Raw genomic sequence first — 18,848 nt, 5'->3', positions numbered from 1 at the left:
TGTTATGTCATTACCTGGCTCTGAGCAAACACTAAAATATAAAGGCAGCATTGTCCTGATTGTGGGCTGTGGAAGTTATGAAATATGCCAAATATTTTAGTATATGTAATTGTATGATACATAAGCATGTAACTGCTTATCCTTTCATAGAAATAATTTTCTCAAAAATGTGAAAATAAATTGCATAAATTGGAGGAGAATTTGAAATAAAATATATTTATTTACATTTTATCACTAAAAAACAAATAAATAACAAATACATTTTCTAAAGTCACTCTTTCTCAGGAGCTTGTCTAGTTGCTTTTTAAAACACCTTCAAAGAGTTCACTGGTTTGATAGATAAATCATTCCATGTTCTTTTTATCCCTGGAATATTAGAACCTTAGTCTTTGTTTCAAAGATACCTGTTTTGCTCAGACTTCAAATCATGTTATTTATATAAATAATCAAAGGAAGGGCTGAGTTCAGTCCACGTTGAATGAGTCACACTCTGCTCTACCTATCGTAAGTGAGCAACTCTCATGAGAAAAGGCATTCATTGACAATAATGAGGTGTAGACATCCATTTCTGCCTCAGCACATGTAAGCAGATGCCCTAAACAGAAAGGATAACTGGTCTTTAAAGTTACATTAAAGCAAATATTATTCCTCAGACGTCTACATATATAAGAGCTGAGGTCCTACTCTGTCATCTACTTTAATAGAGTGATCCGTTTTCAGGTTTTTCCTCTGGCATCCTAATTGGGTAAGTAAGTAACATGCTTTAGATATTTATATATTCTGTTTCTACTTGTTAACTCTGCAAGTCATTCTGGACTTTCAGTGATATCTTTTTTTTTTTTTTCAAAGATGAGACAAAGTGGAAAGTGATGCAAAAAATTAAGGACATATGCATACTAAATTATAATATGCTATGGATCAAATCATATGGTTGAAGTCTGTGTTTCTTAAACAAGTGCATACATGTAACATATTAGGCATATTTAAGAACAATCACTGGTGAGACTAAGTACTGCCTCTTCCCCATCACCCCTGGGACAGATTTTATGGCAGGCCTTGAATAAGCTTGTCAGGAAAGCCTATGCATGCTAGGTGGCAACATGTTTTTACTTCAGGGCCACTGTCTATCCAAATACTTACAGCCACAGTGCTTCTTAGTTCATCTTTGGACCATGAAAGGAGTACATGTACAGTATCCAAGTACCTTGTTATGAATATGCAGAGTTAATTGTTTCTGCATCTGCTGATGTGAGTTCTGCAGATAACATCGGGTAATAGATATTTAGTTTTACTGCAGTTCTTAAGGCAGTGCCAGCTCAAAAAGTATCCAGCTATGGACGAGCATGTGCTATCATGCAATGTTAACTAGCAGAGCTACATTTAATAAGACTCCTCTAACAGTAGTTTCAACATATTCCTGAGAATTATGAAGGAAACAGAAAATATACCATGTTTGATGGCTAGCTATAATACAAATACAACTTAAGAATCTAATTTGAATACTTTGATCCTTCAGCATTTGATTGGATGGTGCAGTGGTGCAGCAGTAGCATCGCCTTACCACAAAAGGTTTGCTGGTTCATTTCCTGGCTGGTGTGCCTTCTGTGTGGAGTCTGTATATCCTCCCTGCATTTGTGTGGGTTTCCTCCCATGTTACAAAGACATGCATCTAGAGCATTTCTCCCCAGGCCTCTGCTGAAAAATTGGTTTTGTTCCAAGTCGGACTTTCCCAGTTAATAAATAAAATTCATTGCATATGATTTCTTCCTTAAGCTAGTATTGCTTCTATGTCCAGTGCCTGTTTACTTTTACACAGGGAAGACTCTCTAAATTAAAATAATTGATTTGCATGTCTTATCCTCTCTAGGGTCAAGATATATGTCAGTTAGATATCTTAGCGTGAAATTCTTAACAGGCCAGTTATGAATAGTGTACTCTGTTCTATAACACTCACACATAACATGGTGTAGTTGAAGAAGGTACAAAGATTCCTCACAAAAATAAATAAATAAAATCATAATCAAAGGTCTGCAGAGCTCGTCTTATAGCCAAGAGCTACAGCAATGCTCTTGCTTGTCTGTATTATTTTGTCTTCTTAATAGATGCCTATGTCTGTCATACAGAACAGTAAAGACACATTTGTTCCTGAAATAATTTGCTTAAAACACCTATCTAGTCACCTGAACAGAAGAGAACACATGGCCTCAATAAAAGTTAGTATCAACTGTACCATAAAATTTGACAATTTCCTAACATGCATATTGGACAAACTATACCTCACAGTTAAACTCACTCCATCTGTCCATACCCAAATGAAGGACTTGAAACAGACAACCTGTGTTGTTGGGTTTAAATAGCATTGCTTTTTGTTCCTTGTTGGCATGGTCTGCTGTTCACTTGTGATTTACTGACTGTAGTGGTGCACAATTGTGTCTTGTTGCTTTGGTATTCTTACTACTAGCATTATTTAAGATAATACTGGAATTTTGTCTTTTGCTTATACTAGGTATATAAAAACAAATGTACTTATCTCAGTAATGACTGCACTTTTTGATCATTGGTGTTGTTGCATCTCAGCTTGTTACTTATTACTGTAGCATGAACTTTATTCAAAGCTACTGCTCTGTATTACCACAGTAGATAGTACCAGGTTACCTGTGTGATGTACCGTTATTACTTGACTGACTGCTGTACTGTTATTGCACTTGAAACTTCTCATTTATATTACCTGTAGCTGTTACAGTTATTGCATCTGGATCCATTCTGTCAGAACACCCATTGTTCATTGTTTGTATTAACTAGGTAGAAACCACATTAGCCTACTGGTGAAGCTGTTTAGCTGAGTTTTCCACTGTTACTGATTGCCTTCTTGTCACTGCATACCTTGTCTCTTTTACAATTCTTTTTTACACATTGTGATTACTACAATAGTCATAGCACATTATTGTATCCCTTAGCCATATCCCAGTTTGTCACCTTTTCTAGCGCAGTCAGTTATTCTCTTCTTAAGCTGTCCTCTACCCCTTCAGCTATAATGCACAGTATGGAATCTAAGTCAGCTTTTCCCTTTCTGCAGATGGCCTATAGTAATAGGGATTTTGAGGCAGTGTAATAACTACCTCATGCTTACAAACCTCACAATAATTCAGTATGTGAGGGGTATAAGTGTTTACTTAACTTGGAGACTACTTTCTCACTACAGAACAAATTTAGTAAGTACAACACAAATAGATATACATATACGCCACAGAGCACTTCCACTAAACCAGCTTATGCAGAGGTTGTTAACAGAACACTGCCTAAACCTTCCAGGCTAAAAACTAAGAAACCTCAGACATTAATTTACACAGCAACACAGCCTCCTTTACCCAGGCTGCATCATATCATAGTAATGTTTTAGTAATAGGTGACTATTGTAATGCAAGCAGACACCATGCTCACCAGGCTGGATCAGAATAGGAAGGCAGTTCGCTGTCTTTCTGGAACCAGGATTCAGGATGTAATGAGAGCTCTTATCTCCCTCCATCTGGGCAGATATGATTTTGACCTGACTGTGGTCCATATGAGGTTGACCTTAGGTATTCTACCCAGAAGAATATGCACAAGGATATGATTGAGCTTGCTATGTGTGTGTCTGAGGCAGAAAACACACTGCTTTTGAAAGGCATTTTCCCATCACCCTGAATGATACAGAAATTCAAAGACAAGATCACTGGCTTCAATAATCTATGTAGCTGGTGTCATTTTAGCGGGATCCAATATGTGTCAGTGTTTCTTTACCAGGGATGGCCTTGACATCTCTTACCAAGACTTTTGCATGCTGGCTAAAGCCTTTGCTGTACTCATAGTGACCTTTTTAGGCAGAATTCATCTGATGGGCATTCCAGCCTAATAAAGTATAATTTGGGACAGGTTAATGTGGTTCTACTCAATGCTAGGAATCTTAACAAAAAATGCCCGAACGTGAGACTTTCCTGCAACTTGAACACATACATTTACGTATAGTTGCAGAAACATGGTGTCAGAGCAATGACAGTATAACCTCTATTCCTGGGTATAACACCTGTCATGTGTTCAGACCCACTGGCAGTTGTGAGGGGAGTGTCAGTATTTGTCAAAGATATCATCACTTTATGTAAGATTTCTTGGATCATCACATGTGAACTTCTAAAAGTCCAAATCACACTAAACTAGACTAATTATCACTTCATAGCAAGCTATAGAAATCATCTATGTCTCTTTCTAAGAAAGATAGCTGTCTTAACACATTACCTGAAATTCCCATTGATCACAAGATCTTTCTACTGTGGGACTTCAACTATCCACCTTTCTACTGGGGGACTTCAACTATCCATCAATAAACTGGCTGACTCAGCATGCAAAGTACTTCCTTGATATTATAAATGATCACCCTATTTTATAAATGGTTAATCTCCCTGCTAGAGGTTCCCAATATCCTGGACCTAGTCCTCAGAAATATGGCCACTTCTTGCACATTTCCATATGTATCATCATGTATTGTTTAATGACTTTTTCCTTTAAAATGGTGGTACTTCCCCTGTAAATAGCTCTGTGTTAAACTTCTGAAAAGCAAACCTTCTTCATTTACTTGATGACTTACACAAATTCTGCTGCAGTCCTCCTTTAAAGGATCCTATTGCTAAAGCTGCTATCTATGCCTCTGACTTCGACCCCCACTTAAATAGTTGTATTGATAAGGCAGTCCTTATCCACGACAAATATAATGAGAAGTTTAAGAACAAACTCCGTGGTGGAGTAGAGTACCTTTATAAATAAATTATATAACAAGAGAAAGAAACTGATTGATGCTTATATGAGGTCTCATTCTGCCTACCTTAAGAGCACACTTAACAAACTAAGAAAGAGTTTAAGGGAACCACTGGGAAGCTCAAATCTAAATATGAACTTACAATAACATTTAAAACCAAACGTATCTGCAGATCTTTCTTTAACTATATCAAGATTTTAAGAACTAACACCTAACAGTGTTCAGAGCTTGTCCCCAATAATAGTACACTTTGTGACCTAAATGAAATAGCTAATATCCTAGCTTACAAATTTAGTGCAAATGTTATTCCACCTACAATTATAGCTATCTCACAGGTTCCATAAACACAACTATTGCTCCAACACAGCTTATGTCATGTTAACAATTAGTGTAAAGACAATGGTCTCAAATTAAATGCAAAAAAAATGTAGCATAGTTCATCTTGGTAAACGCAACATTTTCACTTGCCATATAGGAAATGCACACATCCAAATCAGACACTGTTTTAAGGAATTTTAGACAGTCTTGTTGATAATTCCTTATCATTTGAACATTATGTCTCCACGATAGTTCAGTAAGCCTTTTATCTGGCCCATTTCATTTCCAAAGGCATTTTCACTAGAACCAAAGAAGTTTTATTTTCCCTTTACTCATATCTTAAAAGAGACCCATTATTGAATATAATGTACCTTTTGGCATGTATTTATCTAAATATATCATGCAGCTTGAGACATCTCAGAGATTCATAAATAAAAAGATCAGTGGTCTCAAAAATCTTAGTTATCAGGAGAAATGGGTAGTCCTTTCTCTGTACTTAGTCTCTTACAGGCTCCTCTGTGGAGGTCTATTTCCAGTCTTTCATGACATGAAAGATCCAACCCTATTTGATGTCTTTTTCCTTTGCAGAACTAACAGCACATCAAGTACTCGGTTGAAGGAGCTAAACCTTAATCATCAGATAAAAGTGACACTTTGGCATGATAGATTCATATCCCAGTGTATCCGTGACCTCTGGAACAAACATCCACTACATGTCAATTGGAGTAGCAGCCTTTTCACCTTCAAGGTAAACCTAGATAATTGGATGGACAGCCTCAAATTCTCTCCTGGTCTATCTTGTCATGCCTTCCTTGAGGCTATAGGAAAATTTTGAATAGGGTTTTTAGCTTGGCTAGAAATGGTTTGCAGACCTGATTCCCTAGTATTTACCTATGAACCTAACATTTTGCTTTGAGGCAAGAACATTACCCAGTGTGCCACAGTGCTACCCTATGATAAAAATTGAAATACCTAACTTTAGTCATATTTTTGCCTATTTTACTTCATTCAGAAAATGCCATGACAGCACTGCTATAGGTGTAAGCAACAATTAGCATAAGTACAGTTTTTTTCTTGAACTCTGTCTGAATTAGTCACTTCAACCCTAGTAATAAGACAATGTAGATATCTGAAAACCTCTAAAACAACATCCATCCATCCTCAACCTCTTTTCCCATTTTGCACATGGGGTCAGGGTGTCACTTTTTCAATGATAATCATCTTGAGCCAAAGTTTACACCACCAGGTGGCTAGCCCTGCCAGAGTTATTCATCCGTACTACTCACTCAAACACACACACACTCTCACCTACAGCCTTTGGAATATGGGAGGAAACCAGACCACCCAGGGGAAATCTATGTGACCGCAGGAAGGACATGCAAACTCCGTACAGAAGGCACCCCAGCTGAGAATCAAACTGGAGAACCTCTTGCTGTCAGGTGACAATGCTAACTGCTGCACCGCCGTGGGCAATGCACTAACGGGAAGCAATGAATGTAGAACAACATAGCCCAGCATAATTCAATAAGAATGGAAGAAGCAGTAAGTGATTCTTCCTTTCAGAGTAGTTGTGGATGTCATCTTTTTTATAAGAAACGTTTTAATCATTCTTCAATACTGGGCTCAGGAGGACAGCGAAGAAAAAAAACGGAAGTCTGGAAGTAGAAGCATTGCTGAAAAAAATATATCAATCAAAAAACTGAATTCATTACATGAAATGCATAACCATAATTGTATTGTATGTTCCTATGGTTATAAAAATGTTATAAGAACCTTAATAGTTATAAGAAACATTTAGAACATAGATGGTTTTATAGAACTTCTTGCTCAAATTAGTCTTGTCAGCCTTACTACCAACAGAAACTGTTTATCTACAAATACTCATGAGAAAACAGATCTTGAAAATAATTTGTTAGCACTGGAAGAGGCGTTTGTGTGGTTAAAATCATCTATTTTAAAGACAGCAGAAGCAAACTGAAGCAGGCAGCCTGAAAATTATTGCATCATCTAGCATGACATGCCGATTGTTATGCATTAATACTGCCATTAAAGGTCTGCTTTGAATGCACTAATGGAAAGCAATGAATTTGTCATGCTAATTGCTTCAGATTTTTTATGGTTGAGACTTAAGCACTTACTGCTTCCAACATTTCTCTGGAAAATCATACTGATTGTCTCTCTGTCTGTCTCATCTGCATATTTCCTACTCCAGACATGTAATGTATGTGTGTTAAACTTTTAAATGTTCAAGCCAGGATGAAATGAGATTGAACAGAAATGGTGGTTAGTTATTTTCACAATGTAAATGATCAAACAACTGACATGCGATGGCATTCATCAAGAGCAGATAGCATTGCAAAATATATGATGGATAGCAAGAACATGTAAAGAGAAGATGATTCAGAAACACAAGCAGTGTGGCCACATTAAGATCCCAGTAACACCATAGGCAGCATATATGAATAACAAGAAAATAATATGGAAAAAAAATTATGTTACAAATGAGGCACAGTATTTACACAAATCATGACATCAAATATGGCAGACAGATTCAATGACATAACAACCTGCTGCTCTGCACCTCTTTTGAATACAGGCAATTCACAATGCTTGGGGTAATGTCAGCAATATAAAAAGAACACAGCTTAGTGAACAGTCTTGGAGCCAGTGCCCATGGTTTGCATGTTATGGCCCTTAGAAGACATTCTTGGACCCAGTGCCCATGGTTTGCATGCCATGGCCCTCCACACAGCTGTCAGCAACTGACTGATCATCAGATCATGAACTACTTCCTTGTGGATGGGGAGACTATATGAGAGATTGTGGAAAAGTTCCATCCACATGCAGAAGCAAAGGGGATGACAGAGTTAACCATCCCGGTCAACACTAAGGCTTCTTCTTTGACAGTGGACCAAAGTATTCCCCTGTGGTTTCTCAGAGGCAAACATGGAAGTTGAGGTGCACTGATAACTGGAAACCTACTATCTTACTGTGGAGCACCTCATGATGTGGCTGGTCGAGTTGCCTCACTGGTAGATACTGATCATCAGGCCACTGATGCCTGGGAGGTTTGGCCTCTGGGCTAGTCTGTTATCTACCATGTACCCTACCCTATTCCCCTGCAGATGATCCACTAACTTATTTGCCATTTTTCCATGTCCTTTTTTGTTGTCTAACCTTCCCCATATCCAGGTGGATGACTACTCTCTCTCTCTCTCTCTCTCTCTCTCTCTGTCTATGCTGATCCATTTCTCTCCCCATCTTCTTGTCAGTACTGCCCACGTCTATCTATGTCTGTGTTTTTATGGTTTTATGTTCATTTTTCTGCCCCTGCTATTTTCTCTTCTCACACTATCCCCCCACAACCATTCCGAGCCTCTTTCCATACCTACTCCTTATCCTCTTATATTACAAATTCAAGTACCTCCCACAAAACTGCCTACTTGCCCACCTTGCCATTCCCCTTACCTTCATGTGCTTTCTAGATCCTCTTTCCATATTTTCCTTTGTTCTCTCTTTTTCCCCATTTTGGATGATAAACTGGATTGACAAACTGCTGTGGGTGTCTAACAGTGTGCAGCAAAGTGGCACTTAATTTCATACCTGAGAATGTGAGGCTTTAGACCAGATGCACTCGCTTGCCTTTTCTGTGGCATTCACATGCACTCTTTGATAGCATGAGTCCTCAGCTGCACCCACCTAACTCAATGCAGCTTATTTACTTCACTATGAAGTATTTTTTCAGACTAACAACACTATGCCAGCCCCACTACATACCCATGCAGCTACAGGCCACTTTGCAAGTGCTTGCCTATGTATCCCAGCCATGGTCGTTAAACTTGCGCATCTAATTATACTATGTGACACAAGTGAATGTTTCTAAAAACATGCCAAATGCCAAATGAAGACTGCATTTGGGAAATGTTAAATACATTTTAAAGTGGGGATTGGAATCAGAGAGCCTTTGATAAGACTTTTAGTATATTCTCTTTACTTTGATAATCTAAAATTATAAGTTGTTCAGCATAGGCTGGTATAACATTCCAATCTGCACCTTTTTTATAACAGAGTGATTGTTACATTTATCAAGCTAATAGCATGGGTAATCTCTTTACAGATAACCCTTCTTTTCAAGTTAGAAAACAATGCAAATTTTTTTTTTTATTTTAAGGTTCATAACAGCCTGCACTATCATTTGATTATATGAATAGTAAACACTGCTAATACATTACATTACGTACCAATATGTGTCAGCTATCCATAGGGGAAATATATGGTCATGTGCAAGTCAGTAACCATGGGGTGCATTAGTTATGATTCCCCAAAGTAAAAATAAAATCACATAATCCAAATTTTCATCACAAGGGTGCATAGGCAACCATATGTGGTAGACCAGAATGTACAACAACATAACTAAGAGCCAACAGTGTACAGCAACATGCAATTTTTGCTAGCAGCACAGCATAACAGTCTCTTGACAAGTTCCAAAGGCAAGGAATGCATCTTGCCATGAAAATTCTGCAATAAAATTGAAACTTATTCAGATGTATATGCCACTAAATACCTGGATTTATCACTGGACACAGCAATGGAGCACCTGCATCCAAATGAACACATTCAGGTTAAGTCCACTTGCAGTCCATGTCACTCAACCTTCAAATGAGATGAAATTACCCATGAGCACCAGTGAGGAAGAATAATATGAATCATGCATACTTCTGTACCACTAGATTCCTTGACCCTTTTGCAATTAGGATTGCACCAAATGGGAAAAAAATCTATAAATAATATATCCATGTATGCAACATCATATGTGAACTTAAGATGAAAGATAGTACAACACATGTAGAAAACACGGCAACCACAGAAATAAAAAGTCAGTACCAATAAAAATAAACAGAGGCTATTTCAGATCTATTGCAAAATTAAATATGTCAGTTATCAAATAGCTATATACAGTTGCATGCCATATTCAAATAATGTTACTTTCTTCTTGGTCACCTTTACACAGGTCTGCATCTTCTCCACTTTTGGGCTCCATGATGTCTGAAGTCCTGTTCAGCTATACTGCCAAGGTACTTGAGGTCATTACCAACAGCAAGAGCCAGCAGAGAATGTCCTGGACCATGCCTAGCATCTTCAGCAGTAGGCAAAGTTGACAGGCTATCACAATCCTTGTTTGTTCCCATCTGTATCTAGTATAGAATCTTCTGCCTGTGCCTGTAGTTAGAGATATTCTGGCACAGGGTGAATATGGAAATGCATGAAGTGAGATGGTCCAAGCCCCATGGAGCAAAGAAGCTGTGCCCCTAGCATATAATACAGCAGATTAAGTAGTTCTTTGAATTGTGGCTAGTCTGAACATCAGCAAAGCCACCTGCCTTCTAGCACTGAAGCTCTCCTAGAGCCCTGGTCAAAGCACAGACAATCCAGGCCATCCCCAAAACTGATGCACTAACATGTCTTATGTACTGGAAGGGCTTTCGCACAAGGTCCTTAAAGTGCACAGTCAGACGATAGAGCTACCAAAACTTCTAATGCAAGGATCAGAGCACTCGTTTAGTGGTGACGTCTATTTCCTGAGTCCGAGCCACAAGGCTTGCCTTCCATTACTTCTTTCTATTGTTTCTGCTGTATATTCTACTGCTGATCAGAGAGAAAAGCAGGTAAAGCACGTCTTTACAATATCATAAACATACTGCACTTATACAGCAATATGCACATCACAAGGCACACAGATGCAATTAGGCAGAGCATCAGCACTGATACACGTTGAAACCATGCTCTTCTGGCCATGCATGATCACATCTATATGAGAGGAGGCATATCACTCTAACTGATATGAATAGAACATGCTAAAACAGTGTTTGAAGACTATACGAAGATATATACCTGCCTGTTGATTTATTATTACAGCACAGTGACGTATAAGTTGTACTTACATATCAAAAGCATGCATCTGTCAATAGATTACCATACTGTATAATGTGTAAGTAATGTGCAATACTACCATAAGTAGTGTGCAACAAACCATGGCTACAGAAACATACATATATTCATCTGTGAGATAACAGAATTGCACTGTGCACAATATGCATGCATATCCCCCAAAATACAAAAGCCATGGGAGTAAAGAGTATAAGAACTGCACTTAGGATAGACATGGTGCACATTATATAATCCATAAGGACAGACATAATGTTCACTGCCCAGAAAGATCAGTATGCATGCATCATGGTACATCCAGGTTTAATGTATGCACCAGTAACAATACTATACAGTGTCTTTTGCATGTCATTTTTACAGGTGCTGTAGATGGAACCCAGACCATGTGCAGCTGATGAACATGACATTTGTTACCTTGTTAAAAATATCAGTATAAATGCAGGCAAAGTCTAACATCCATGCACTCACTGTACAACCTCTAAAGTAGGTATCCATGGCCAGAAAGCACTCCAGTTTTAGCAAAACCTCATGCCCTGAAATGATTGTATGGCTTACGTGGTGCATACCAAACTGCAGTGTGTATATACATTTGCATAATGCCATGGAATGGTGGCACTGGGTGAAACTACTCTGTCCATTGCTGATGCAGCTACTTTGTCACCAAGACAGGCAAGATGGTTTATCCAAATGAAGGTTACCATTTGTGGGTATTCCAGCATTGTTATTCTGGTGTCAGAATATCTCAGACCAGATATTAGACCAGGTGTACCCCTAAGAGATGGTCTGTTTCCTAAAAGCAAGAAGTAGCAATATAAGGTACAAGCAGTAATGAACACAGGGGCAGTGAGTTCTTCTGATCTCAGAGACTTCAACCATATTCAGTCTTCTAAAATTCAAAATGACAACTCTAATACCTGGATGAGAGATATGTGTGAGGGCAGATGCTAATGGCTGCATGGATTGTCTCTCATGTCAAACATTTACATGCATCATTCTTTGTGTGTACTGTGCAAATGTGCATTGCATCACTGCTACACATAAATAATGTACTAATAGGGTCTGCAATCTAGATACCATTCCATGTTCTGGAGTCTTCCAAGGGTTTTTGGTACTTGTGTCATAGTGTTGACAGAGTGAATCAAAGATGCCATATACCTCACTGATGCAAACCCTCAGGCAGTGTTTTCAGTTGTTAAACATTGTAGCTGTGTTATGGTGCACCTCTGGCTATGATATTTTCGGTACATGGTAGAGAGCTCTTACTGCACCTAATTCATGTCACAGTATGCAGCACCATGTTACTGCTTATTCTGATGGACTGAAACTTGTTTCAGCTCATTGCGGCATTAGGACACCATAGCAATATCATAGCACACATATGATTATGTATATATTATGCATTTTCTGGAAATAAGCTGCTGGTGGCATCAAAGAACTGATGGCTTGCTGTACATACATCAACTGGTAAACATTGCTGAATTTGTGAATTTTATTAAAATTCTTTCATCTTTTGATTTAGATATGGACAAGAGGAACAGAACAGTTAATTTTACATAGGAATACAATGAGGTGCTTTTGAATGCCTTCTACACAAATGTCATACTTCTCATGTGTCATGGTTGGATTGAACATCTGCATACCTCTCAAGTGTCAGAGGTCAGAGATCATGGCAGATGTTAAAGCTGTGGGTGACCTAGCCTGCCTTGTTACTGAATGCCACTATTGTGTAAAAAATAGGAAACACAAGCTCAAGATAAAAACACAGGATTTATGTTTGCAAGAAGAGAGTAGAAGGTCATTAACCCCTTCCTATCATGCTGGCATGAAATTAATCAACTGCTTATGAGCCCAGTGCCAAATGAGTCGTTTTCCAGTGTTTAGTGCTGTTGTATCTAAGAAAACAGGTTTATAATCCTCATAATGGCTAAATGCATATCTCATTTAGTCACATTTTATATTCTCATGTGTGTCACACATTGACAGTGGCTGAGCTATTGTGTCATCTGTTAGGATGCAGTGTTTCCATGATGCTAGAGACCACATTATCTGCCGAAATACAAGTATTTGGTTTGGTGTGCCTGCTGCTGCCAATTTTGGAGGTGTCCCCTTGTGTGTCTTACACTCTGCTTCTCTTTTAGATGTGTGAGCATCTAGCATATCTGCATTGTCAGAGCAGGCATTTATTTATTTATTTATTTATTTCACATTTGTTAACCGGGTTGGTCCAGCTGGGTAAGAATTTACCCTTTTTCAGTGGAGACTCGAGGGGAAAAGCCCCAAACAGACATACAAATACATATAAATAGAGACAAATTAAAAATATTAAAGAGCAAAACAATCTTATGGATACAATGGATAAGAACATAATGTACTCAATGGAATAGTACATAGCTATATATACAAAAAGTGTAGTAATAGGTTGTAAGAGGAGAAACAACGATAATAAATCCAGCAGGTAAGCAAGAAGGAGGTTAAGGTTGTAGGTAATATAATGAAAAGAAACAAGATATAATTAGATTAGTGACTAGAAGAAGAAATGTGTAAGTGCTGGGGCTTCAGAATTGAGGGAAAGTAGAGTGGGAGTAAAAAGTATAGAGGGGTGACTGCACAAGGGGCCGTAGGTCAGAAGAGGGAATGGTGCAAAAGAAGAGTAGTAGAGGAGGGATGTAGTGAACAAGAGGGAGGGTACAGAAAGAAGAGCAGTTGGATAAAGTAAGTTATAGAAAGAGGAAAAGAGTTTTATAGATCAGACTTAGTGGTGAAGTGGGTATGTGGAGAGGGAGGGGTTAAGTAGGATGATTACAGTTACATAAAGGGTTGTTATGGAGGTACACTATCAGGTCATGTTTGAAGTTAGGAAGGGAGGTATGACTTCTAATATGGAGTGGAAGATTGTTCCAGGTAAGGGAGATGGAGTGTTTATAGAGTATTTTACCTATGTTCTTGTTGGGTTTATAGACTTGTAGTAAGAGTTTATCAGAGCTGTGCAGGGATTGGGGAGGGGTGTACCATGAGCTTTATTTAACAGTGTCTCACAGAGTGAATGTGAACCAGAACCGGTAAACTGTAGGTTTGATATATAGCTGCCTGCAGTGTTGATAGTGCTACAGTTAGTACCAAAATGGCACAGGATCAAAGGTTCAGAGATTAGTACTAGGCTAACTGCTCTTGTGGGTTATTTTAAGCCTAGCCAGTTAGCCCATGTGAGAATCAAACCCTGCATCTTGTGTCTGTAAGGTAAACAGCATTATGCCAAGCACAGGGTGCAATAGCTTCTACGTCTACTCAGCCTTGTTAAAGATCCAGACTTCTCAGTGGCAGTAGAGTAGATAATGCCACTGAGTGGCAGCATCAGGCATCCGGTGCTGTTGTGTCACAGTGTGGTGTGAGCATTCAGCACACCATGTGGATGATAGTATCCATACCCCCTAGCCACTAGTCTGCCTTGGCAGTTAGGTCAAAAGAACGGAATATATGATGAGCACAGCATCAGTTAGGTAAGTCAAAGATTTAACTCCTTGCTTTTAGTCCACTTGATACAGATGATGTTGATGATGCCAATTGTACACCTTTTCCAAATGCTAGAGAAGTTGTTGTGGCATTTTTACACTGGCTTTATGGGTGTGTAAGTACAGCAGTGGGGGCCAGGGGTAATTTTCATGTCGGTAATGCTTTCACAAAGCAAGAATAGATTTCGAGAGGCAGTGCTTGGCCACAGGTCTGGACAACAAGAAAAGGACATGATATTAACCAAAATATAGACAATCTGGAGTTTGAATTCTGTGATCAATCTGAGTAATGGAAATTCTAGAAGGGGCTATTATAACATATCACTATCCTGCAGCTTTGTAGGTAAATAACAGTACTTTATGTTTGTGATGTACCTCTCTGACTCTTAGTGCAAGAAATCTGGACAAAGCCTGACAAAACTGGGACAAAGGCCCAAAAATAGAGACAGGTTTTAAATATTGTTCTTATAAACTTAAAAAAATTGCTAGAGTAACATGGTTTGTGTTAAGATTTGATGTCTGAAATGTAAATGTATGTCATTATTTAGTGGCTTCAGTACTCAGATCATCACACTGATTTGTCAGAAAAAAAACACACATTTTAGACCAAAAATATGAGGTAAAATTCTGGACAGTTAAGAGGTATAGCTGTGAGATGTATGGTCCCACCAATGCTGTATGGAAACTGGCAGAGTGCCAGGTAGCCTTTGTACAAAAACAACAGCTACTTTCTTAAACTCTGTAGTGGGCTGCCAGTGCATTATCATTGCACGGGTCTATATCATACGAGTGAATCACACAAATTGTGAATGCTCATAATATTGAACGTACCAGACCTCAAAGTGCTTTTTCCTGAGATCGTGGTACAGTGAAGAATGGAATATTTGCCCTTTCCCCACTGTAGTCAAATCTCGGAGTTGGAATATATATTTAATGGGGTGTGTGGGGGGCACAGTCCCCCACAATAGGAAGTTCGAGGTCTGGTACGTTTGATATTATGAGCATTCACAATTTGTGCGATTCACTCATATGATATTGACTCCATTGCACAGGGTGTTTGGGTTGCTAACTAAACCAGCATCTTCATATTCTCCCAGGTGCTGATCTATTGTTGAGACACCACCTTCAAAGGTCTTGCAAGATGATGTTGGAAACATGAGTTCTGCAAGTAATTCTTAGCATGGTGGATATGCAGTATCTTCCCAAATATAGTTGCAAGACCTAGGGGACATGGCTGTAGGTGTAATTTGGGGGCAACACAGAAATCTGGAGGTGTCAGTGCCATACAGAGTACAACTGCTGTTGTGTATTAGGATATGGCCTAAACATGGTGACATTTCTGTTCTGATACATGTTTTTCAAGGCTTTGGTTTGGGTTCCAGTGGCATCTTTCCCTTGGCTTCTTATTTACTATACTAGGGTTCCTGTAGCTGTTGTCCTGGATACCTGTGAGTTAAAATGTTAGCTTTATATTCCTCTGGATTGTGTCATTTGTGGTTGCAGGGCCCTGGGTTTAGGCTGCTTGTGTCTACATATGCAGTGTATAGCATACAACAAAAGCTCAACAGATCTTGTCCAGTTTGTCCTTACACATATGTCTAGAATCATAACACCAGTATGATCTGTTTCAGATATGCAACACATCTGTATGACATCGTGAGTAAGTGGTGATTACTGTTAAAAGCTTCCACAGTCATCGATCTGAACCCTGTGGTGGGACTAAAGAGCTAAGGCTTTGGCAGTAAGTGGCATCAACACCAAAGAGGAAAAGTGGGGTTATCTCAAACTCATGGCACAATGAGCTGCAATGCAACAAATGTGTAGCATGTGCCCCCCCCCCCATTCTCCCAGGGAGCTTAGTAGACATGCCCATAACATTTCATTTTTGCTGGACACAAACTGGGATTTTATTGTCTGATAACCATGCTTGTTGAAATAAGCATGAGTGTCATCTGTGCCAGGGACAATGTGGGCAGGGGCATTATATCAGGAATCTGTGATGCCTGAGAGTTTGGTAATTCTATTGATACCTCATATTACTGGTGTTTAGGTTTACATTCCTGCTTGAAGCATTAGTAACTAAAACACTTGATAAAGAGTGTAATCTTTGCTTTAAAATACTGGCTGGACTTACTTTTGACCTCTAAAGTGATCGAGTGGCCAGGATGGTCACAACTCAGATGATTCTGATCTGCAGTGTGGCCGAATTACATGTAGCACTTAATACCTAGTACCTTTCCCTCAGCATAGGTCACACACGAGTTTGGGGTAGAGCTGTCTATTAGCTATCAGTCATTTCTTTTCCTTCATAATGAGGAAGTTATGGTATGACCAAAAGCATCTATATGTGCATCTACATCTGCTTCGGTAGAGGTGATGACCAGGTATCTCATCATGGCTCGTTTGCATTTCACAGTTAATATTGTTGTGCATTTTAATCAGCATTATTTTTTTTGTACTTCTGGTTCACAGTAATTAGCATCTCCATACATATCAAATGTCCTTCAACAACTTGAATTTATGGTTTCAGACTAGTGTCTGTGACGTATATAGTTGATTTACATGCATGTCAAGTGCAGTGTTTTATGCAGTACATCATACATTTGTCTGCCTAATGAGATGATGTGTAAATATTGCTGTTTTTCTGCATGGCATTTGAAATGTACACTGGCCTTTTTTGTTGTGCACCATGTTTATAATTTTCACTATCTGTAAAAGATGTTAAGCTCATGCTTCAACAGAATCCTAAAACTCTTACATAATGTAATGCTGTTTTTGTTGTTACTTGGAAATTACAGCTATCATGCCTTATTACACAGAAAGCAATGAATCAGAAGTAACGGAGTATTTTTAAATGTTAATTCTAGTGTTATTTCTAGAATGAATACTGTTTAATGTTTATCACCTGCTCTAATGTAAATAGAAAATGTTCATACCTGAATGAAAAACAAAATACATCCAGGTACCTCGTCTAATACCTTCTGGTAGGCTGCTGTTCATTTTTATGGTTGTTCTTTTTTCCTTCATACACAAGCCAGAAACATTATTTATTGCACTGCAACAATATTAGCTAAAGAGGAAGATGATGCATTATTGTCATTTAATTAGTATGACAGGAAGCAAGCTACATCATCATGAAAGTGATTTTATTTCAGAATGCTGGTAATATAATGCTGTGTAAAACTTCATTTAACTGAAACAGTAAATAAAAACAAAGAAAGAAAACAAACAAATGCCTAAAATGTGCATCGAAGATCCTACACATTCTTCAAAATGGACTTCCCAAAATTCAGAAACACATACTACCAACAGCATGTCATAAAGACAAAATCACAAATTTTTATTCAAAGCTAATATTTCAGATGGTAATGACGATATGGTCACTGAATTTGTTCTGTTAGCAACAGCTGGTCATTTTTGATGACCTGATCTTCACTGGTGTGTATTTCTGTTTTGTTTTCATTTCATGAACCCTCCAACAAGGCAGTGCAGGATACAGCATTGCCCATTTCTCTCTGAATTGTATTATCTTCCTCAGCATTAATTCCAATCTGCTCCTATCTCCCCATAGCAAATCATTTAATCATTCAGGGAATGAAGCCTTTTATCTGTCAGGTTTACTTTGGAAGTGGGTTTCAAATATTTAACATGGTATGGCATTAATGGGTTGCCTTACTATGGTCTTGTAATGTTTCTATTGCAATTTGTTGTGACTTGTATTTTTTTTTTTTCAAACTACAAGATGTGCATCTAATCATCAGACTAGCTGGGAATGCACAGGTACCACAAAAGCAGGGTTACCACCTGGCCCTCATTTTGCAGGATGGTCTCACAACGGGGCAGCTGTCGTCTATGCAAAAACATAAAAATGTTGACAGTCCTGTGATTTCAGTACAAGGCATATTTTCTAACATTCCACTAACTGTTGCAGAGAAAATAATGATTTGGGATATAAAACACCTTAAAATTATATGAAATAACAGAACCTACAGACATCCAACACTGAGCCTTTAATTTGGCAATAAAGTAAAAACCATTCCCTTTTAATAATGTGGGCAGAATTTGCCCAGAAATTGTAATAATAAAAAAATCTTTCTCTGTGTAGGTCATGAGGTGCTAAGCCCAGCCATAATGTAACACTGCTTTTATATGAAACAGGTTACGTCACAACATGGAAACTGCAAGAAAGCTTGAACTTAAAATATGTAAACAATCTACATTTTCCAGTTATTCCAAATGATTGGATTACTACAGAGCTTGTGTTTTAGTGGCAGAGCTGTCATTAG

Source organism: Protopterus annectens, chromosome 1.part0 (assembly GCF_019279795.1).
Source record: "Protopterus annectens isolate FY-2018-M chromosome 1.part0, PAN1.0, whole genome shotgun sequence".
Classification (NCBI taxonomy): Eukaryota; Metazoa; Chordata; order Ceratodontiformes; family Protopteridae; genus Protopterus; species Protopterus annectens.
This window is presented reverse-complemented; position numbering follows the sequence as displayed.